This window comes from Lipophrys pholis (assembly GCF_963383615.2).
Source record: "Lipophrys pholis genome assembly, chromosome: 12".
Taxonomy (NCBI): domain Eukaryota; kingdom Metazoa; phylum Chordata; class Actinopteri; order Blenniiformes; family Blenniidae; genus Lipophrys; species Lipophrys pholis.
Window position 1 is genome coordinate 25,709,328 of NC_137641.1, and position 24,744 is coordinate 25,734,071.

General features: G+C 40.4%; 1 protein-coding gene across 6 annotated transcripts in view; it reads right to left on the bottom strand.

Moving 5' to 3' along the window:
• Positions 1 to 22,760, bottom strand: part of erbin (erbb2 interacting protein) — a 62,607-nt gene extending 39,847 nt beyond the window's left edge. For 5 of the 6 annotated variants that reach the window (XM_080477022.1, XM_080477020.1, XM_080477024.1 and 2 more), the window contains exons 1-2: positions 21,941 to 22,760; positions 11,226 to 11,297 (exon numbers count right to left, since the gene is read on the bottom strand). The gene's annotated coding sequence lies outside the window, so the exon portion shown is untranslated. The remainder of the gene's footprint in view (positions 1 to 11,225; positions 11,298 to 21,940) is intronic. The other variant, XM_080477021.1, reaches the window with a different exon arrangement.
• Positions 22,761 to 24,744: the final 1,984 nt, after the last annotated feature.

Below are 24,744 nucleotides of genomic sequence, written 5' to 3' on the forward strand. Positions count from 1 at the left end.
CATCCGCCATACTTTATTCATGCGTACGAGCCCCAAAACTCTTTAGCAAGTAGCATAGCTCGGGGTAAAATCCTCCTGAATCCACTGAGCAGTTTAGCGAATGATGGACATCGTGCCAACGCTTCTGGTCCAAATGTCACTGGCGATTAAGTTGGTGGTGTACAAACTAGCTTTCACCTCCGCTTTATAATTTGACAGAACATTATTTACAGAGCGTTAGCTCCATGCATACCTTTTGTTTAATTTAACCGCTACTGGCAGTCAGCATGCAGGCATTTCCCTTGTAGGAGGACCTGATAAATCTAACAAAGGAAGATATCCATAAATACAAAAAGCTCAGCAACGGGAGACGACAGTTGGAGACGCGGCTGAAACAGGTAGAAAGACAAACCTGCCGAGTGGAACCTGAAGTTCCAGTTTTTTTTTGCTCTCCCTCTGGTTTTGGTTCTCACCGGTGATCTAAAGGTCTCAGTGGTCTTGCGTGACTCCACAAAACAAAACCATGATTGTTTTCTTTGAATTTGTGGTGAAATGAGGGTAAGTAATCTGATCTGTGACAAAGAGCTTTTTTTTTTTTTCTTCTTCACAGGATCTCTCCTAGTTTTCCTCTCCGAACAAATGAGTTCGGCTGGAGTAAACTCATTACATCGATTTCAACATTTATATACCGCCTGCACACGTTCCTCTACGTCAGAATACATTCATGTGAAGCTTTGCCTGTCCTTTCTTTGTAAACGTCAAACAAAACTATTATTGTTGCTGAAGGACTGGAAAGACGGCAAACTAAGCGTCATTATCTTCTGAGACATTTACACAACAGAATACTGTAGCTACTACATCAACCGGAGTTTAAATGTACTCTGATCACAGGGAAAATAATCTACTATCCGTTTCACTCATCCCAACAATGTCCAGTATTGACCATCCACACACTGTGTTTAAAGATGCAGTCCTCCCACACCCTCTGACGCACAACTACACCCCCACCCCCGGCTAAGCCCAGAAGGCCAGGGATCTGCAACCTGCAGCTCTACAGCAGCTCTGTAGTTGCTCCCATTCAGATAACATGAACATAAACGGTTACTTGTACACTTTGCACAGCTGAATATTTTAATCTCATCTTACAAATGAGACAAATGCATACATTTTGATTAAACTCTCAGGCAAAGTGTGCATCATCCTACCAAGCCAGCAGCCTACCTTATACTGCAGGTGACTTATCTTTGTGCCTAATAAGCAAAATATGACTTAATAACACAAAAGAAAAGTATGAGATACTGAAAATACTCACTACTGTATGGTCTTCATTCTGGCTACTCACAATGAGAATATCCCTGGTTTGCGTCAAGGCTCGTCTTTCTGTGCGGTTTTATATATTTTGTTTGGACAATTGAAATATTAACAATTTGGATTTATTCAAAAACAGAAATGCAATCAGAACCCATCCTCCACTAGTGTGACTGCACACATAAATGAAACCAAATCTCAAAATGTCAAGGCCGGACAAGCAGACAACCCTTCTTGATTTCTCTTTTAAGCCATGTGTTTTCGTAATTTTGTTACCTTATTCATTGTTTCCATATGTCGGGGAGCATATAATGGGCCTCTGTACTTATATTGTCAAATTATTTCAAAGCAGAAATATACATGTTGGCTGCTTTCTATTGCTGTAACAGAGAAAACCCCAAATTAACTGTAATTCTACACTTTTTTTAAATGCAGCTGTGGTAGACAAACTACATATTTACAATTATATGCTATGTCTTTTTTTTTTTTTTTTTTAAAGGTCCAAAGGAACAACTCTTACTATGCTGTATGGTTTGAGTAGTGAAGTCTTGTTGGTGTTGGTGAGGTGTTGTGTTTGTTAAATAAAACCATCTTATCAGGGGAGAGGATTAAAAATGTACTGAATCCAGGGCATTTTTTATCTCAATTGCCTTTGAGACGACTATCATAATTACTCTAATGAATAATTCCCGCTTATTTTTCTTTTTTTTAAAGTCACGGATTAGCCCGAGGCGGCCGAAGGCCGTGTTAGCTTCACTCGCTCTCTTCGAGCCTTCAAAACTCTTAAGGTCAGGGAGATGTTATGGACCCCCCAGAGAATGATTCAGACTGGGAAGGGAAAACAAGCAGACCTCTGTAAAATGCAGTGGAATGATTAAGAAGCATGTTTATCTCCTGGCCTTTTGTGTGCATGCTGCCAACAGTCTCTCAGCCTTGAAAAGGTCAGGATGGTGAGAATATAAACAGCCATCACATTTCTGCCAGTACTGTGTAATATCCTATGTAAAGTAATACTTCTTTTAAATCTCATTGAAAATTAATTACCTTTGTAATGATGGAACCATAAAGATAGTTTTTTTTTTTTTTGCTTTTCTAAATTTCCCCATTGTGAAGCTGGTTTTGATTTTCACTGTTAAATGATTTAATACTGTTGGTTTATGAAGCAGTAAAAGCAGATTGGTATGAACTTCCCAGACCTCTCAGATCACCAGGGGCCAGTCTGCTTTTGTGTCTCCAGAGTCAGAAGGGAAAAATAGAGAAGCAGCATTTAGCTTTTTATGATCGTTACATGTGAAACAAAATCCGACAAAGCTGCAGATCAGAGCCAATAAAGTTCCGTTAGATCGAATGTACAGACTTTTATGTTGGATGGTGGTATGAGAATAAACCTGAATCTTCTCCGTGAATGGCGGCAACAGCAGCCCAAAGCTTTATCAAATCTAAGGTGGAAGAAATTTGCAAATCCCAATGTTGGTGGTTTGATCCAAATCCGGGATTGTCTGTGTGCAAGAGTCCAGCATGCCCAGATGGAGATGAGGGAATGTAACTCAACTTGTGAAGTGCCTGAAGACAACTAAAGCAGGGAAAACATGCTTTATCTGTGAAAGCCATCTGCTATTTATCTGTATAAATGCCACTGCTCCTCGTTGACTTCCGCATGAACACTCAGGGGTTGTTGTCATGCTTAACTGTGTGGTGACTCTCAATGAATCAATCCCAACTGGGCAGCTCAGTTACGAATCAAACAAAGCAGATAATTTTCATCTGAAGGTTACAAGTGCACATGTCTAAACCCTATATGATAGCAGCCTGTGCCACAACATTTCTTAATTCCATGTGTTTTCTATTGGGCACAGCAATCCTGCTATAAATAATGACAGTTCCAGTGAAAGATGTGGCTGCACTGTCAACAAGAGCAGAGAAAACCAGTGCGACTTTCAACGAAGCGGAAAGCATCTTGAACCGCCATAATTTAATCATACTTCCCCGCCAAATGACTTATGCAAGTTTGATAATCACAGCTACAAACGCTGACTTTCATAAACTACCTTGTTGCGTCTCTGAAAGCCACTTCCTGTCTGAAAAAACAAGAGCCATAGCGACAGTGCTGAGATGTGCAACGGCAGAGTGTCTTGCAAAAAGCGCTCACCTCAACCGTGACCGTCATCGCCGCTCTAGTTCATCAGGGAATGCTTTTAGGTTAATAAAGCAAAGAAGGAAAGTAAAACTGTGTTAGCTGCAGGCTATGGTGACATTTTAAATATCAGGAAAGCTGCAAGACAAGAGAAGCTGCTGGAAACTGGCTCAATTTCATATGCCGTCGTTTTCCCTCGCAACCTGAAGCCTGGATTTCCAAAATATTCACGAGGTTTTAAAGGGCACAAAAAGTGCAAAAGACATGAGCAAAGACCACACGAAACAAGATGAACTGGTCAACAAGTCTTTGCATGAATGCCGCATTCTCCAGCTTTGATTTTAAGTAGTCCAGGTAGTGATGCCAGGAATTCTCCTTTCACCTGCTCTGAGTAAAGATACAGAGTTTTTTTTTCCTCTTTAAAGAATAAAAGACGCTTGATGTTTAACTCGATGATGACTTCAATGAAAGATGCATATTAATATTATCTGCAGTCAACAGCAAGTGAAAGGACATTTTAGAGATCAATACATTTGGGTCTGAAGTGGTTCAAAACCAAAATGTGGGCTTTTAGAAGGCATTTTCTTCCTTTCCTTAAGAGCCAACACAAGCAGAAGGGGAGAGTGTCCTGGTTATATATAGCAGTCGACTGAAAAATCCCTTCTGCCAGTAACTTCTTAATTAAACATGAGATCCAGTTGAATATGAACCGCTGGGATTCATTTCTGCACAGAAGGGACCTTAACAGCGACGTTACCTCGTACAGAGTTGCATCTTTCACAGTATTCAGAGTTTTCTTCAATTGAAAAATGCACACGTTTTCAGAGTGCATCACGTCTAATCGACTACGGCATTGTAAGAAACCAATGTTTGAAAACTTAATGAGACGACAAACCGTGTGAGCTTGACTTCTACCTTAGCATATGGTTATTACATCAATAAATCATAACGCTGCCGAAATTCTGGTCGGTTCAGCCCATCTAATTAAAGTTTCCGGCGCTCATGAGCAGCAAAAACAATCATCTTCCTGCAAGTAATACCCAACTCTAATTATAAACCCACAGCAACAGGGGGAGAGCGGCTGACAATAACACCTCCTTACAACCTGTAAAAACAATAGAAGGTCTTCCTGGTGCATGGCAGTACGACTGTTTGAAGTGTGATGCAACACAAATACACGACAGCCAGCGGTTTCTTTTAATTTCGCCCCACAAAGACAGCTGAAAAACCCACATGGTTTACAATGCTGTGACATTTTGCACGTCCACCAAACGCCGCGAACATGTTTCCTCCGGACTACAGTGCGATCTGAGTCGATCCATTAGTTGATTGCCTGCTACACAGTAGGACATGGAATGGATATCAAATTTTGGAACGGCATCAAGTTTAATGCACAAGGTCAGGCTTCGCGGACGACAGCTACAATGTGCATCAATATGAAAAAATAACAATGTCCTCTATGTTGTCCATGTACGTCACCAATGCTGTCAGGAGGAAAAGAACCAAAGCTAACCAGGAATCAAGTCGGGGGGTTTTTTTTGCAATTATGACAAAATGTTACAATATGGATGTTTTTACATTTTAAATCCACAAAAAAACTCCAAACCAATGTTTCCATGTGGTACCAGTATTGCATTGATATTTGTGTTACTTTGTGCTTCATTTCTATTGGTTGTGAAACCAGTATGGTTTGTCAATACTTTCATCTAGAAAATGAAAACGAAGCAGCATGGAGGTTGTGTCAGAAAAAAATAAAATAAAATAAGATCACAGCACCCGAGAAATACACTGACGCTGCTATTGGTGATCGCAACACTCAGGCCAACATGATATTGTTCACCAGAGACACTGTGATCCAGCCTGGTCTGAGCCAATTTCTTCCGGAAGTTAGAAGGATGTTTAGTCTGAATACGCCGAGCTACATATGGCCTGTTACCCGTCTAGTATCAAGTTTCAAGATGAGTTGACGAGTCTCGGTTAAAAACACAGTTTAGTTGACAGACAAATTAGTCAGAAGGAACATGCCTGTTGGCAGCAGTTATACCCTGACATAAAGCAAGCTATACTGCAGTGTAAGACCACCAGTATTTTAACTTACGGAAAATATAAATGGAAAAACATATGAAATTGATCTGTGCTGCATAATTGCCCAAAATTATGATTGGGATACATTTCCCACATTAAATGAGTTTTATTTATAGAATGGTGTCAAACACAGGATGATTCATCCAACACTCAAGGACATTTCCTAAATACACATAAGAGGATTTGCCTAGGTTTCTTTTAGACCAACAATGGTGCCGCTTTAGTTATCAGGTTACAGAAGCAGGCGATTGTAATGAAACCAGCATGATTGTCTACAGTCAATGTCAATCAAATCAGGAACACACTCACTTCTTTGAACCAGGTTTGCCAGAAATACATGAATATACTGAAAATGGATATTTCCTGCAGATCGTTTCACAAGGTTTTTACGACACAACCAAAGACATTGCCGCATTTGCTCATCTTTAGTGTGTGATCATCCAAATTGGCACAGTGTCTGTCTTTATTTGAAGAGTGCATTTAAATATCTGTAGTTACCGTCTGCATTACTTTAGACTATGAAAACACATAATGGAGACATTAAAAAAATGCAAGCTGCCTTGCAGCTTTTTAAAGATACTTTATCTGGCCTAAGTGTGCTGTTGAACAGCATGTGACAGCCACAGTAATAGCAGTAAACATAAGGCATATTGGCGGAGTCTGTCCAGGCATTTGACGCCGAGTCAAGAACATCATCTGTTCTGTCCCATCTGACGGCTCACACGTGACACTTTGAAAACACTATTATCATTTTCTCTCTCAAGACATGATCCTGATTCATGAAGTACAAGAGGGACAGACGATTAGTGTCACTATGCTGAAGGAGGAGTGCGTTCAACAGCTGCAGACCACTGTTGCTCGTCTTTCCTTTTCTTTTCTTTACATCCCATACATTTCAGACAAAAAAAACCTGGAGGGCTATCAGCTCATGATCGAGGCTACTCCCACAGATGGCCAAGAATGGAGAAAGCAGTGGAATGGAAAGTAAATCAGCCAGCCAGACAAAAGGCAACAGAGCTCTTAAGTCATCCCTGCACAAGGTGGACATAAATATTACTCTGAATGGTGCTGAATGCGGAGAACAAGCCTTCCTATACGTCAACCAAAATAAATCAGGGACGCCTATAACGAAATGATTCCTTAAACAGTCGCGCTGATACCGACAAATGAAAGATGAGGCTCCTCCAGAAAACATAAAGCAGGAGGACTGATTATCGGATACAGTCGCTTGCCTGTTTGTGTGCCGGCCCGCGTGAGCAACAAACACTGAGGGAGCGAGATGCAGTTTGCCAAGTCTCAATAACCAGGCCAGACACATTCAGGTCAAAGCCATGTATAAATGAAGACAACTGCCGTATTTCCCTCATTTGCCGACTACAGAATATGGAAATGGAGAACATTTCCTACTGTGTTAGTCATAACGTTTGCTCATTATATGTGATACTTTTTAAGAGTTTGAAATCAAATACTGCTCAGAAGGACAAAATGGATTGTACATGCTGTCTTACTGACACAATCACAACAAGCTCTCTAGATTAGTGAAAGCCAGAACAAAACTTGAAAACTTGCAAACATGCCTACAATACTTACATTTTCAGTCAAAACCACATTAAAACAGTCCATGTACTCTGTGCCTCCTGTGAAATTACTTTTGCAATCCCGAGAGAAACTTTGAACATTTCCCTCACTAAGCTGCAAAGCACATCCACTGCATCTGCTCCCATCAAGGTAAACACATAGCCGCTGTTTTAATTAATTAAGATTGCCACGTCTTTCCTCATCTTGCTCGGTGCAGTCTTCACATTCAACAGTCTTTACCGACGGTGTGAAAAATACCAGGGGGAAAACATTGGAAAATGATGAATCTTTCACTGTATGCGACATCTGAAAAACTTCTGAGTATCTTTCACTGTTCTGTGTGCAAATCAGATCATCTGTCGAGGATACTGGGTCCGATGAATGGGACTAGTTAGCTATTGGCCAGCGGTTACAGCTGTTACGCAGATTACTTCTCTTTCCTGGAAAACACGAGAATTGAGCCTGCAACAAAGATGAGCTCCCGAGCAGGACAGCACATTTCACAATCATGTTTCAAAATCATACTTCTCTTTCTGAACAAAAAAGAGCCAAAGTGTCCAAAAACGAGAGATGGACAAGAGGAATTTCAATCTTACAGAAAAGCAATGACAACGGATGACTTCCAATAGCTGGTTAATCATCAGCTACCAAAACAATTAGTGTACTAACAGTGTTTAGCCATCAGTATTACTATTTAACAAAGGGTTATTTAATTATGCGCCAGCTGATAAAGATAACAAACATGGTACCTTATGGAAACAAAACATTGTTAAAGCAACTTTAATGCTACCATTTAGCTGCATTAGTATATCAAATGTTAAGTTAATGCCAAGTACAACCACATTTTTTGATTGCTGATATGTGACTGTTTATTTTTTTTTTTTAGACAGAAAAACATTGGATTAGAAAATAATAAATAACTTGTTTTTCAGCAAAGCACCCATGATAAGCACCATTTGCTTTCCAAAATTTCTGGTTTCAAGGTAAAGTGGTTTTAGTCGGAAAATGGTCGAAGATACGTACTGCTACTATCAGTCAATGTTTACAGTATACTTACCACTATTGCACAAGTGCAATTCTCAACAGAGATGGAGAAAAAACAGAAAAGGCCTTCTTGGAAATATTACATCTCAAGTGGCTATCCTTAAACTTTAACATTTAAGATGCTTTACTTCATTGGAAAACATGTCCGGCAACAAAAGTTGACAATTAAAATTTTGATGACAGTATATATCATTGATTTTTGTCAACTTCTATTGATTGATTATGTTTTATACACGATATTGTTCAAGGTTTTTATCATTCCAACATATTTTAAAGAGATCAGTTTTACGTGAGGGTGTTATATGCGTCCTCTCTCACATCTTAAAGGAGTGAATGATCACAGTAGACGAGTGAACATTTGTATTAGTCATGCATAGGCCTTCTCAAGTGATCCATTCATCACAGTGCTAAAAGAGATGCTTCGTCATTATTATGAAGCTGTGCTTCAATGAATTTTGTATCTCTGTTATGAACTACAACAACAACAAAATAAAGAATTACTGTGGTAGTCAGGCACTAGTTTGTTGACCTTGTTTAAATCCTGGTATCAAATGGAGACTGATGAAATGCCCTGCAGCGCTATGGAATGTATGCAAATACAGTAGCTCTGAGTAATGGTGAAAAAAACCAAGCAGTCAAGCAATTAAACATTGCGCTTAAGACTCAGAAGAACCTGTTCTCATCAGCCAAGCAAGTGAGCAGAAAATATCAAGCTGTGTCAGGCAGGAGTGGGTTAACATAATGGGGCGCCTGTTGCCATCACCGGTCAGGTCATAAGACGCGAGTCCATAATGTCAACAAGACAAAGTGATGCTGTGCAGCCAGTCAGTCCTTTGGCCACATCTCTACAATCCAGATTACAAACTGGCTGGGACGATAAATAAAATGTAATTATTATTATTATTATTTTTTTTTTTTAAAAGTAGTGAGTGTCTTTGGGCAAGACACTCGACCCTCGGTTGCTTCCAATGATGTCCAAGCAAGTTGCATGGTCGCCACAAGTGTGTGAGTGTGTGAGTGTGTCTGCATTTGTGGCGGATGGAATGGAAACAATGAGATTGTTCAAGTAGTAAAACACACTATTATAAGCAAAGTCCATTTATTACACGGCCATAATATCGACAGTCTGCCCATGCAAACATTTGGCTGGTAGCATATTCTGGTAATAACAGACATCGAGTAACAACATAGCTTTAATGTTCTCCACTGCCACATACAACAGAACATGCTGGTCTTTGCTGCTACAATTGTTCCATTGGTTTGATGTCAACTTGTGGCGACCATGCAGCGTCTGAACTGGTTGTGATTCTTGTAACTAACTCAGTTTATTGGAACAACGTCTCAATGGTCAATGATCTGCTTCAAGTTGACCTACAATTTTCTGTTTCAGAGTAAAAACTATTGAACAGCCATCCTCCACTTTTTAAAATTCTATTTGACCTCCATATGATATGTATAAGTGTGTATCTTTTGCCTTGGAAAACTTTTGTTTCGATTCGACAATGCGAGGACAGTACATCCTGCACTCAAATCCTTTATGTCGTAGTTTAGTGTCGTCTCAACAACATCCGGGAATGGCTATTTTCTGACCTTCTTAAGATGAAACAGGGTGCTGGTGGCAGATAGAGCCAGTTTGGCAGGTGTATCATGTCTCCTGGCCTCCAGGAGATAAGGGTGGGGCTTTGCTGTTGTCTCTTGTTGAGAGTTGAACCAATGTGTGACGTGTATACATCACCTGTGAGAGTGGGACCATTCATTCACGTGCGAATGCTTCAAGACTAGCAAATTTACATTTAAATTCCCCCTCCCCCCTCTAAAAAACCCCCCCAAACCTCCACTATATACACTGGCTTGAGAAAGTATTCATGCCCCTTGAACTTTTCCAGATTTTGTCACATTACAAGCACAAATGTACTTTACTGGGATTTTATGTGAAGTTAAAGGAATACGATAAAAGGTCCTCTTTTTTGGGTAGTAGGCCAACTGTTCATGATTTTAGGTGTTAAACTATTCATGTACAGTCATGCCATAAATCAACCATTGTGTTATTGACAGAGTAGATGGAGACTTCTACACAAAGCCACCACAAGTTGAAAAGCTCAGATCTCACTCACTCACTCACTCACTCACTCACTCACTCACTCAGGAAGTTCAGTCATTAGTTCATTCATAGATTGCTTCCTGGGCTGCTACGTGTTCTTATTCAGGCCCTGTTTACAGGACAACGTTTCACGTGACAACACCTAATCCGCTAAAAAAAAAGGGAGTGCGTTTACACTGCAGCAGCGGACAGAGACAACGATGTAGTTAGTATGCCGGGCCACTGGAGGGCGCTGTTGCTTGAGTTTGTAATGAAACTACACAGTCGTGTGCAGAGAACAATACGCTATAAACGTGGAGAAAATGGAGAGAACCTGACATCCGCATGGACTGATGGCGCATCGGATGCTATCAGGGGTGAGTCTCAACTATTAAACTACTGATCTGGATGATAAAACTACAATATGGACCGCGAGTCGTACCACTACGCGGCCGACAAGTTTGTTTACAACTGAATGAGCAGGAGGGAGGGGGAGAGATGTGCATGCGCCGTAACAGGCTCTGTCGCCTCCGGGCAGTCTCTGTAGGAGGGATTTGCGCCGTGAAAGAATCTTTCCACCTTGGGAGCCGGATTAAAAACTTTGCGGATACAGTGCATCCGCAAACTGGTGCCGTGTAAACAGACCCCCCCAAAAGTGAAGAATGTTTTGCGGATACACTCGAATTCGTTGTCGTGTAAACGGGGCCTTAGACAGGTAACAAGGGAAACAATTGGTAATCATCCCTTCCATAGATGTCCTCTTGTGAATAGTTCTAAACATGCATTATGTATTCTGCTCCTTCTTCAAGGAATGAATTGCCGAATCACAGTGTGCTCCAGTGACCTGGGAACGTGGAATTCTAAAAGTTCAGTTCAAGCTGGAACTGTTCCAATTGCATCGGAAATGGGAATTCTAAGCTATTGTTAGTGTTGCAAAGCGTTTTTAATAAAAGAGTCAATTGGAACGACAAAATTGTCCATGACATATTTGAATGCAGGAATTTCTGCCAAACACACCTTGTCATTTAGGACTCAAGCGCCTGGATCCCAGTGGACAGGTGATGGCAGATCCCACGACAATTTGCTTATCTGGCGGGGAGAAAAAGAAAGAGAAAAAAAAATCAATAGAAGGAGAAATTTGTACAAGTAACATCCCAAACATTCATTTCCATTACAGAACATATTCACTTTGTGGATGAACCTCAAATTTTTGTATACCTCAAAAGCTGACATCTATCTAACCTCATGATTTTGCTTTAAAATGCACAATTCAGCCCACGGCAACGTCATCACCGTAAAATGCAAGACGATCTGTTTAAGGCTGCAATATCTTAAAACGGATTCACTACAATATGCCTTCTGCCTTCTGCCTTCACAGACCCCCATCTGTTACAGAACACTGAAAATTTGCCTAATGTCTCGGTAAAGTTGATGGAAAAGTGCCAACATCCAAAGTGATTAGTCCTGTTAAAAAGCAGTGCGTTTCACAGTGCATGTTAAGTAGTCAAATTTAGGTCAAGAGAACCTCTTTTCTCTGCCATCGCGTTAACTTGTGCTTGTTAGGGGCTGGCTTTGCAGCTGTGGCGGCTAATGTTCATTATGTTTGACTGAAGGAAAAACTGACTCGTCAGCAGATATTTCTGTAACTACACAGAGCTGTTGAACAGAGGTGGAATTTATTAACTTGTTAAGGGCCTACTGAAATAGAAAAGCTCTGCCATGTGAGACCTGCCTGCGGACACACATCAAGCACAGATAGTGTGAATGTCTTTTCTCCAATGCAGCAGATTTTACACAAAGCTAATGACAATGTAGAAAATGTAGAAAAGCGTTTTTAGTCTTTTCCTTCGTGTCATGTGGGACACATATGGAAAGGATATTTTCATTTTATGAGGGTAATCTAGTTTGTCTGAAAAAAGAAAAAGAAAAACGAAAGAAGAACCTTAACCAGAGGTAATGCAACATGATCTTGCTTCTCAGGTCAGAGTACAAAACAACCGCATTGTCCGTGCATGTCTGGAAAAGCATTAGCTTTGCCAGCTGATCTGAGACAAACCGAGCCTGCTAAAAGATAGGATTATCCCTTCGCTATCCTCGTCGAGCACAATAGAGCTACAGAGCTGTGAAAGGGAGGGAGGGAGAGGAAGAAAAAAAAAAAAAGAAGGAATGGAGGACAAAGCCGGGGAAAGGAAGAGAAATTTTGACTTATTCATGGCGTCTCCCAATCAGCTGCAAGCACATTGGACTGCACTGACACTCGTTACTTTCTGCTCCACTTCCTCTGGGGTGCCTTTATCCTCATCACATCTATCTGGGATACCGAGTGGTGCCAAACAAAAGTTGCCTCCATCACACAGTGGGATAACGAAAGAGAGGCGTCAGTTTCAGATCAGGGGGTGTTGGGGGAAACGGAGGGGGTGGTAACGTGTTTTCCTTTTCCTCCTTTTTCCCCCCCCAAACCTCCTTTCTGTCCTACATTCAGAAAGCTGTCGAGTCTTCACAGCTAGTCTGTGAAAGCAAAAGCAACAGAGTGAAGGAAATCACCTGAACCTTGTTTATGCGAGCCCTGCCAACAAGGAAGTACTTCAACATGAGCACACATACACACCGTCACCTTTAACCTAACCATTTAGTAACAACAGATTGTGTAATTATAGACAGATCCATTTGAGCAATTCCAATTTATTTTTTTTAATTTAAGGGACTTGCTAAAATGCTGTTATGACCACTCAATATATTTTATCGATATTACCTTAATTACAAACTTTGCCATCAAAACAAGGATCAACTGAGCATTACATTAGGCTTTAATGGATTACACTGGCCTTATTATTTTTGATATAAGTGAGTGACTATCAGTGCACAATTAAAAACAAAAAGCCATCTCATCAACACGACTAATGCCAATGTCTTCATGCAGCACTACAAAGCTGGAAACTGGCTCTCAGTCACTTGGATGTACATGTGTTGGAAAACAAATTGCATCATTTGGGACAAGGGAAGATGACTTGGCATGTCATGAAGGACTGTTTCTTTCTGCTCAAGTCTGCAGCGGCTTCAACCCTAACCCATGTTATCTGGTCTATGGTATCCTGCCTCATCAACATGGGGCAAAACAACAGTGAGTGATGACGCACTGCAGTTTTTATACTTTTATTTGCATTGTGTTGGTGTTTCTCGGCGAGACGACAAAGACGATTTATTGGAAACAATAGAGGAATACGTCACTTATTGTGGTTAAGGAGTGACAATTGGTAGATGAGGTGATGTATTGCAGTTTTTAAATCTAAGAAATGCCACTCATGAAGAAAAATGTCACTGCATACAGGCATACAGCCTAACATGCAACCAGTGGTATATTAGGATGACAATATAAAATATGCAGATAAAACTATCATCCATCATGGTGTTTAATATGAATGGGTGCTTTTGTAGTCAGACACTTAACATTCTGACAAACATAAGCAGCAGATATTTTCATCCTATATGCATTCATAGATGACAGTGTGGTTTTTATACTACATGGGTTTTCCCTTATTCACAGCATTGTTATAAAATAAATAACATAATTATTGTTTTGCGCGCAACCACATTCTCAAAAGCGTTCAGTCTCATTAGCAACACAATGGAAACATGTTTGGCAAACAATCAATTATGGTTTCTGCCACAAAACTTAATCTATTCTCCTCTGAACCTTTGGTGCAAATAAAAGATTAAAGTACAAAGAGACATTCTTGTGGCCTTTCAAGCTTCTTTCAAACTTCCTCCAAGAGCCTCGTGAGAAAATATGCCAAGAGCATATACGGTATAGATATTTAGCCGTCTCACCGCCTCATTAAACCCGGAGAGTGCAAAGCGAATGTCTGTTCTTACAGAAGACGGACTAACTTGTTTGTTGTGTGCTCGCTATGGTAATAATGTCATTATTTGTCATTACAAGGCTAATTCAGAAATTGCAATGCTACTTTCTCTACACTTATTCTTGGCCTGTCTTTATTCTGTTTAATAGTCATGAAGAACTAAAAACTAAAATCTGATTCGACTCGCTCAGAGACTACTGTCAAATGTAAAAAACAAAAACAAAAAAACTAAGAAAACACACAGAAAAGTAACATCATGCGTTTGGAGTTTGAGGTGTGTGAATGTAAGGAGACGCTTGTAGATTAAAATTGGAATGGGCATAATTTCTATGTGGCATAAATGGTAAGCAAACATGAGGAAGGTTTTACTGCAGGTCACATGACAGCGCAGGCAGGACACAGCGTATTGGGGTCAGTAAACCAGGCGCTGACCGGACTGCGCCTGTTTAAATCCCAGCACACTGCAGTGATTGACAAACCAAAATGAAGCTACTTTGTGGTTTCAAGCCTTCTGCTTTGCACTAAGAAAACTTTAGTAAGACTTCGGATGGGACGATTGCCATATATTTCACTGAAAGGTAATGTGGGGTATCATTTCATTTACAGACAGTAAATTCATTCTTGATGTATGAACATACGAGATGAAATGCATCATAAACTCTCCTTGACGGTCTTTTAGTGTATTCTCAGTGTGTGTAAACAAATACAGTTGATGTTATCTACATGCTTACTATATTCTATGAATGTCCAACACAAGCACCCACAAAAGTTGAGTGTCAGTCATACCACGACAATAATCTGGGCAATGAAAGTGTGCATTACTTTTAATACTAAGCAGATAAAACTATGAGGTCCTCTATAGTCACTTGAGCTACATGCAGAATCTGGAAAACCCTGTGATAATGTCAATATATGGTCCCAAGGCTACAGACAGTGTTCTGTGTAACATTTTAATAAGAAGGGATTTGATCAAGCCACTGAGGTATTATCAAGGAAATAGTTAGTTACAAGAGGAATGTGAAGAGGACATACAAAAACAGCCAAATTCGGGATTGGAGTGGATTACTGAAGAAACATTCTGCTTGCTTAAAGGGCATTTCACCCCCTCATCAATAAAGCATACCATACTGCACAGTACTCCTAAATATATTGTCATGGAAGAGAATAAAAACAATGTTTTTGCAACATTTTCTGCAGCAGAAGCTGAACTGATGAATATGGATGAAGTAGACTGCAGCGAGCAACAATCGCATTCCCAAACCTCATGAGGAAATTCAGTCAAAACATCTCATACCTGAATCATCTAACTGCAGTCAGAGGAAAGCCATTTTAAAGCCACATTTCACACAAAAACACACATTTTTGTATAAATGGTGAAACCCTGAGAGTTCTTTTACCCTTCTGTAATCCCATTTTTACACTGAAACTGGTCTGTTGGGCTAATCTAATAAAGTCGTAGTCTGTGACGCACCGGAATTTGACTAATTGTGCATTAACAGACGACCGTCTCTCCGCTCATTTGGTGAGTACATCGTGATGGCCACCGCGTAGGTCACATCGCCGAGGTGCACGGCACAAATTCGCCGTAGACTGAACTACACTACAGTGCAGATGCGATGGTAGGAATCTGTGGCCCAGACGTCAAAGTCACTGATGGAGACAACAATCCCCTGCCGCTGCCACTTTAGTTTCAGCTGGATTTGATGCCTCGGCGTGTTTGGGTCTCCACAGACCGGCAGAAGCTCCCTCGTCTCTGTGTATCGTCGGTTCAGCTCCAGTTTTGCAGAACTTTCAACACAATTTACTTTCTCCCCTATAGTGGTCGTGAGTCTATTGACAACAGTGGCAGGGCCATTGCAATGACGTTACGGTGACGTGGTTGAATAGCCAAGTGTGGTTAGGATTAGTGGGTTGACAGGTCAGTGATAAACGACTGAGCCATACAACTCGGTAAACATGTAATTTTTCTCCCACATCTGAAATGTGCGTCAGGGGATGACCTGACCGCTGATGTTACACTTTCCTTCAAGGTTAATTTTTCGGTGTCTCAAGCATCACATATATGAAATGACGCTGGCTCTATTGTTTCGACTCCAAATGCTCGAGCCCTTATCATGGGTAGACAGCCCGACAACAATGCATTGCCCAGCCTCGAGCACACACAGCCAGTAAAAGGCTTTACAGTATGGAGGTTACTTATAGCAGATACAGAGCTTATCTGGAGTTGCGGTTGCAACAGAACCTTTTTTTTTTTTCCTCTTTCTCTCATTTGGTAAACAAAACCGTTTCGACACTGTTCCGTTACATAATTTCCTCTGCAAAATGGCATATTTTCAAACCACCAATAACTTTTATTTGTTTTCTTTGACGTGTCTTATTTAGGCATTAGACACTTGATTCGAGACAGAATCGTCTTCATGATCGTATCTGCTGATAGACAGGCTGAATGACGCAAAGACAGACATTAACTGGGTCACACAGGCAGAGAAATCATGAGGGGGAAGCCGGATGCACACATGCGTTTAAAACTGATTCACCAGCACGTCAAGCGCTATGCAAATTTACTCGTCCCTGCAAATAATAAGTCAAGATACAAGACTCTCAAAGCCTGCCACAGGCCATCCATCTCTTCTGTGAAACGTCTACGTTGCACTTAATAGGCGATTCATTCAATATTGATATGCACAGACATTTAATATATAGCACTGGCTATTTGTTAAGGCAGCTTTAACAACTAGTGGGCAACAGACCAGGAGAAAAATCCATAAACATGCACTCCATATTGTGTATCTGGCTGATTTATCATTATGACAAGCTAAATGGTACATGAAATACTGCTGCCGTCTCACTCTGGTTTTAAATCAACAGCACACATCTGGTGACAAAGTATCTGAGGAAACAGGTGAAGCCACTACTTTCACTTTTAATCAGACGAAATAATGGCGGATGTGTCTTTGAAAACATACCGAGAGAGCGTCTTCAGTCGCAGCCAGGAGAGAGTCCCTGCTTCTTTACAAGGTCAGCTGGGCTGAAAAGTTGCCATAAATTATAAATATCTTTGCCGGGCATCCCTGGTCCCAATATAACCTGCTCCGCATCGCGTTAGCTGAGCTGTTTCGGTTTGTCCGCCTTTATTAAGGGAGGGACAATAATGAGCCACAGAAAAATTCAGCTTGAAAGCCTCCAGCAGACGGGTGGTTTGAGCAGCCTTAGGAATTTACCTGCTACATGTGAGCATTCATGCGCTTGCAAGAACATTAAACAGTTCTGTGTTTTAGCTCCTTGGAAATCCGCAAAGCATCATTGGGATGTAGTTCCAGCTCTGCGTTGTCTCTATTTGTTGGCCAGTACCCGTAGGAAGCGGCAGAAGTGACACTGAGATGTAGCCAGACAGCCGTCCTTGCATTTCTGACAATGTCAGAAGATCATCTCAGGCTATCTTTGGTCGCAAGACCACAACAGCCGTCTGTGAATCCCCCAAGAGTGCAATGCAATAACTGGTAGTTCAAAAAAAAAAAAAAAAAACATTCAATGAAAAATACATTTTCGCCAATTTGCTCATTCATCTGTTGGTCTGTACAATAATACAATCTAATATTATTACATTCCTATTGTCCTCCTGTAAGATGGTGTCAAATGTCTGATGACTCATCCTGCAATGGAAGTTTTTTTCTCATTTTACGACATATACAACATTGATGGTGCCTCCTTTGCTCCAACAGGGCTGTGTTGTGTACACGGTGAAAGGATACTAAAAATGTACAGCAAATCTGGGACACACTTCTCCACTTTACTGGAAATGAATATACAGAACTCTAGAAGCACCCTGACAACATTTCAGGTCTTTAAGTTACAGCCAAACACATGGACACACTCTGAGTACTCAAATCAAGATGAATGCCATCTCATTCCCCGTCCTTTAATCTTCAAGGCCATGAAAATAATATGACCACAAATGGTGATCTTAAGGTCGCCGACCAATCCGGCGTCCTTTCTGTGTCACGTGACGAACACTTACGTCGTCAGAAACTGCAGTCGGAGCATGAGATAAAATCATTTGCGGTTTTTTTTCTTTGCCCCCCCCCCCCACTGCAAGCTTTCACACGCCTTGAAAGAAAGAAGACAGGCATTTCTTGACAGCCAAACATTTTGCAGTATCACAGAGCTCTGTTAAAGATTGAGAGGGATTATGGGAAGCTCTAGAAGAGGCCCAAAGGCTAATAGAAGAAACAACACACAGACAACTGTGCAACCAAACCAGTCAGTGCACATGCACTGACGTTGCATTTTACTAATCGCTTAAACAAATACGTTGCATCAGATCAAACAGAGAGCGTTTGGAGAGTGGAGCTCTGTCACAGAGGTTGGCAGGAAATGTCAACTCCATGTTCCTCCTCCTCCTCCTCCTACTACTGTAGAAGGAGTAAAGCTGATGTGTCACACTCACACTGGAAACTAAATGACTGTACAAACTCATACATCAGATACATGTAGATTTTATTAATCACATTAGATGTTGTGTGCACACGCTTCTGTGGCTCACGCCGTCACAACTGCTCCTTACTGTAATTCTAACTAAACGACCTATGGGGCATTTCCATGTAGCATTTGCATGTTCTTCCCGTGTCGATGTTTCCTGGGTCGTCCAGCTACCTCATTCAATCCAAACACACGCTTCTAAATTGTCTGCTTCATCCAGCCTGATCCTGCAGCCATAATCTGGTTAAAGCCAGCACCGGCGATATGATGACTGGACACCAACAACTCACATCCACCTGCTGAGATGAAGGTTGAAATGTCTGCAAGTAAAATCCAAGCGAGTCCACTTGTTGTCATACCACAATCGGATACGTCCCGTCATGGAGATATTCTGAGTGAACTTATTTAAAAAGGCCATCTGACTCAGCAAATGATCACAGTTAATTATTGACACTATTCCCAGCACAACACAAACATCCCCAATCTCTGCTGTGACTCACAGGTTTCCTCCTTTATTCATGGTGTGGTGTTAGTATAAAACTGCATTTATGAATGAATATTACAACTTAACAAAAATGAAACATGTCCAAAATAAACTTAGAAAAAATAAATAAAGTAGAAACAACCTATGAGTATATAATAACAGAATCTAAATAGATTTATAGGCTTAATTAACCTTGTTTCAAATTTTAATTTTCTAAAGTTCTGAAGGCGCAATTTAAAGTTTTTTTATTATTCATGCAAATATTTTCTGTATTACTATGTCCATCTAATAAAAATCCCAGCAGTAAAATATCAGCTGACTGTTCGAAACCAAATGATATATGGAACAATTAGAAAAAAAATAAAGAAACCCCCTGATAACTTCAACGCAGCAACATTAATGATATTAAACCTAATATTTCAATAATTGCCCGAGAATTCCCTAAGAAACCAGTCTGCAAGTGGTTTAGATCCTGTATGGTGTGAAAATAACAAATGATGTTTACTGCAATTTTCCATTCAAAGCAACTTGCAATTTGTCTATTGTTGGACTGTTCTAGTGCATCATGCAGGACACCTACATCGGCATCAAATTCACAGTGAGGCAGAGTCTGAAGCAGATGCTGATGGCTGCAAAAACTGTGAGAAAATCAATTTGGACTTTTTAAGAAGGAATTTCAGGTGGTTCATTATACATTTGGTAAAAACTGCAATGAATGTGAATATTTTCAGAACAGATGAGGAAATTTTAATTCCTTCAGTCCTTATACGATCAGCTTACTGGTAATGAGCAAGTCACAATAAACTTAGCTTTATGCAAGTACACAGTTTAAATAAACTGGAATACAAAGACAGCACAAGGACAGGAACGAAATTAAAAGATGGCTTGGCTTGAATCATGCTAATGTGGATATTTACACCCAAATCAGTGCCTTTTTATCTACTCTGCCAATAGTAAACACAAAAAGCCTAAATCACCTGCCAGCGACTATGTAACAGGAAGACAACACAGATTTTTGGCACCTTCAGACAGTAAAAAGGGGCACAGGATACAGCAGCTCACTCATTAGCTCAAATTCTAAAAAAGAAAAAAAGAAAAAAAAAAAAAAAAGAAAAAAAATTCTCACAGGTTGATTTGCTTTTGCTGCACTGAATCGCCTCCAACTCATCAACAATGTCACATGAGCGTTTAGTCACTGAACGTGTTTGGGTGACTGGCATACTTCTCTCTCCCACTCATAACAGGGGTAAATAAATAGCATATGAGTCCGATGGTGGTTTGATTTTCCGAAGAGGAAATGTGTACGAGGATGAGTAAAGATCTTTGTTAGATATACACACTGATAACTGCATGGATACGCAAATCTTGATCATGGTAAAAGCCCAAACACAATGCAAAAATAGAGCCCAACTGTTGTTTATTAAAGAAATCCTCCCTTTCCTAACCCCATTATGGCTTTGTATTGGTTTACAGTGCAGGATGAGCGCTCGCTGTCTCCGGTTTCAACAGGAACTACATTAGATGCCATTTCATTAGGCTTTCAACGCACAGTCAATGCAGGGTGTTTGAAACCGCCAGACAACATTGTTCTGGGCCGTTCACAATGATAAAGGGCTTAAATGTGACTTCAATGGTTTGATTGTGCAACTTTCATTACGACATAAGAACAGAATCACAATAGAGGTAAGAAATATATTGAAACGGGACTATCATACCGTCGTCAGATGTGTGTCACTTTGAGAAAAGATCAGGCTAATAGAAACTCGTCTTAGAAAGCCTTATCAAGTCTAGATAAGCTGTAAATGATCCTACAAGGAACCTTGTTGAAGTAAATGCTGTGAGAGACTTTCAAATACCTCAGAGGAAACATATCAGTGGAGTGAGACAGTCTGTCATTCATGCAACGAAAACCTCAAATCTCTGAGGCTGAACTGTGGAAACCACTCATCAATACGGTTGTAAATACCTGTGTGATAAAACTACAAACACACAGCTATCAGAGCTGGCAGATTGGGAGCCTGCAACAATGACAAGCGGTTGCAGAGAGGTAGAAGTCTTTGTTTACATTTTATTACAGCACAGATTAGATGAGCCTAGGGTTTGGCTATAAGACAGCAAAAACAGTGCCTGTGACTGTGTGGACATCAAGTGTGTGGTGAATCATCAGATAATCCACAGGGAGACATAAAAGCACCCTGGTTAGACAATCTAAGCATTTTATACTGGTGACCTTAACAGAACACATGTGACTCAAGTTGAATGGGTGAATAATTTTCCCAGGAGAAAAAAAAAAAAAAAAAGGTGACTGACATGGATGGAAACTGCAGAAATTCCCGAAATCAAACCCCGTGAGATTAGTTCGTAATCTGCCTCACGTCTTTAACAGGATTAAATTACGTTGGTTAAGTGCGGACGGTAATCAGATTAGTGAAGTGGTGAGAAAATGAAAACGCCGATACGTGGTGGGGAGTGAATATAAATCTGTGAAGGTGCTCCGCATCAAAAGAGGAGGCTGCAGCGGCTTCTGTTGCACTGCAGCTGTTAGGTTAATGATGACATTGGAGAAAATAAAAAAAAATTAAAAATAAATAAAACATCCGCAGTTTTTAAGGTGTGCATCGCTCCAATTTTAGAGGATTTGTGACGATCAAGATGAAGGTGTTTGACGTCTAAACCTTCCCCACATTTAGACCCAAAGCCCCCACTTAGTGTGCGGTTCCGGGCATTAATCAATCATATGAATTATAACGAGATGATACCGGGCGATCCCACAGTTTGGATCGTGTGATAAATAAAAGTGGAGCGTCAGAAGAACGGGAGCTCCGCGGTGCGGCTAGCGGGGATGCTAGCGTGTTTCAACGGGGGCCCCCCCTCACACGGACAACTTACAAAATAAAAGAGACACTTACCCGAATTACCGCCGAGTCACGTAGGTTATCGCCAGGGTGAAACTATCTCCAGAAAATAATGCTTTAGAGGAGAGGGCATCCGCAAAAAAATAAGAGAGAGAGAGGGAGCCTTGAACTGGTAGTTGAATCGGGTTCGGCTAATGTGTTAGCACGGGAGCTAACGCAGCCCACTTCACTGGAGCTGGCCCAGTGCGAACATTATCGTCCTCAAGTTGATTAAAAAAAAAAAAAAAAAACTACTGTTCTTCCACTTCGTTTTCACACCATTAAAAACACAAGTATCGCCTTTTAAAAAAAAATTTAAAATAAAAAGTAAACAAAAGGTGGAGGTAAATCAGGACACGATCCTCATCTTAATGACACGGAACACATTTAAAAAGAAAAAATCCAAAATGTCCACGACATTCAGCAAGGAAATAGAAAAAGAAAGACGCGACCTCCGGCAGAGAGCGAAAGGTTTTCCTGTGAAACGTGCCGCACCCATATGTTTTCACTCATTAACTCCTCGTCCGGGATCATCTGCTCGGAGCGGATTCGAACCAGCTACATTGGACGATGTTTGAAGCGAGTTTGGTCTCCGCGACCTCTGAGTGAGTCTGAGGAGGAAGAGGAGGAGGAGGAAGAGGAGGAGGAGGTCCGACACAAGTCTTTCAGGAGGATGATGATGATGATGCTTTCACTATCTCCCCCAGACAGTCTGCGAGCACCCCCGCTATCTGCCCCGATACACATGCATGACCGTGTCTCCCCTTTCTACTCACCACAACTCACACACACTCTCTCACACACACATTGCAAACACCTGGCTAACCCCCCCCCCAAAAAAAAAACAAATTCATGACATGAACACACAACATGTTGTCGTTACAGCCTGTCTGATGGTGATCTCGTGGCGCCCCCTGCTGCAAATATAACTTCTTGGATTTGTTTTCACCAACGTGATTGTTGTTTTCCGGATGTTTTTCATTTAGGTCAAGAGATTATCTTGTTTTAACCACATGGTAATTGTTTATTTCAGGGCTCGACAACCTCAAACTCAATATGAATTGGCAAATATTGGAGGGACACTTCAGTAGTACAAAAAAAACCAACAATTGTAATGCAAATTCATTTCTAATAATCCATCCATCCACTCATACTCACACCTAAAAGCAATTTAAGGTCACTGATGAACCTCACATGCATGTTTTTGGACTAGAAGGAAACCAGAGTACTCGAAGGAAACACACACATGGGGAGAACATGCACACTCCCCACCAAAAGCACAAACTGCTCCATCATATGACCCATTTCTGATAACTTCCTAAACACCTGAGGACTGCTGACACTCACTTCTTTTTCATCAGGCCATATATTATTATTTGCTCAGACTTTCCATTAAACAATAGAATTTACTTTTTTTTGTTTTTTACATTTATCTTCGTAAAGCTTTTACTTTATTTATTATGCTTTTCTTAATCATTTTGTTTTAAGGGTTTTCATAACCTTAATTTAATCAAGATTCTTAATCGTCTTGTTATAATGTATTTCCTTTTTTTCCTTGCAAAGCATTTTTGTCTGAACGGCACTATATGAATATGTTTGCCTTGCCTTTATGGGTGAATTTGTTTTTTTTTTAGTTCAAATTATTGTTTAATAATACAAAACTGGAAATACTTGCAGAGGAATTTCTTCATTAAGTAACTTAGTGAAAATGTTCACTGAACCAACAGATACTCTGTTCTGCACTTATGCTGCAGAAATATTCTCCAAGAAGCAAGTAAAGAAAAAAATAGTTTTTGTCTGCTCGTGCGAATATATTGGTTTTTCCTCCAACGTTTTTTGCTTGTTAGTCTATGACGACTACTCTCTGCATCTTTTAACACATAATATCCTTTATTATTGAAGGTTTTCATCACCTAAATTGCACCAAAAATATTTTAATTGGCTGCAAAAGAAAAAAAAAACTTGATAAGAAAGAGACCAAACTGCACAATAGCTTTAATATTAAGTGTGTGTGTGTGTGTGTGTGAGTGCGAGAAAGAGAGAGAGAGAAAGAAATACAAAATAAAAACTTTCAATTAAAAAAAAAAGTTTAATTGTAATAATCATCATCATTATCATCATCCAAAGCAGCCACTTTTCACAGAGGTTTATGGAGCTCAGGGCTGCAGGGTGCTGCAGCTGATCACATCTGATTAAAGGTGAAACCAGGTCACATCATGCACAAAGCACCAGTCCATCACGTGGCGAAAAACAGAGACACAGTCACACACATATTCACACCTAGAGGCAATTTAGAGACCAATTAGCCTCAAACACAGAGTGTTGGCATGTGGGAGGACACAGTAGTACCTGGAAAGAAGCCACGCACAGGAAGAATGAACAGCAGAGAAAGCCCCCGAGCTCAGACCTGAACCAGGATGTTATCACTGTGAAGCACCGCATCAAAATATGGATTCAAATCAAGTTCTCGAATTACAGCAATGTTTAGGAAAATTGTTACAATGATTTATTTTTAATGAACAAGTTTAGCGCAAAAGCAGTTTGGTGACTAACGTCTGTCCTCATTTCAATAATTACAGTAAAGCTCGTTTCTTTCCCTTTTAAAACGGGGCCACAATCAGCCCTGCTGCCCATCCCACAAATGCATCTTGGTTGCAATATGCACGATGTAATAATTATAATTTTTTTGAAAAAGCTTTATTGCAGCCAAACAGATTTTATGAGCAAATATATCGAAGAAGAATACATTTTAACTATTTGAGCATTGCCTGAATTCTGAATTGTTTTAAATATTTTCCTCAATTAAAAATTGTTGAAGT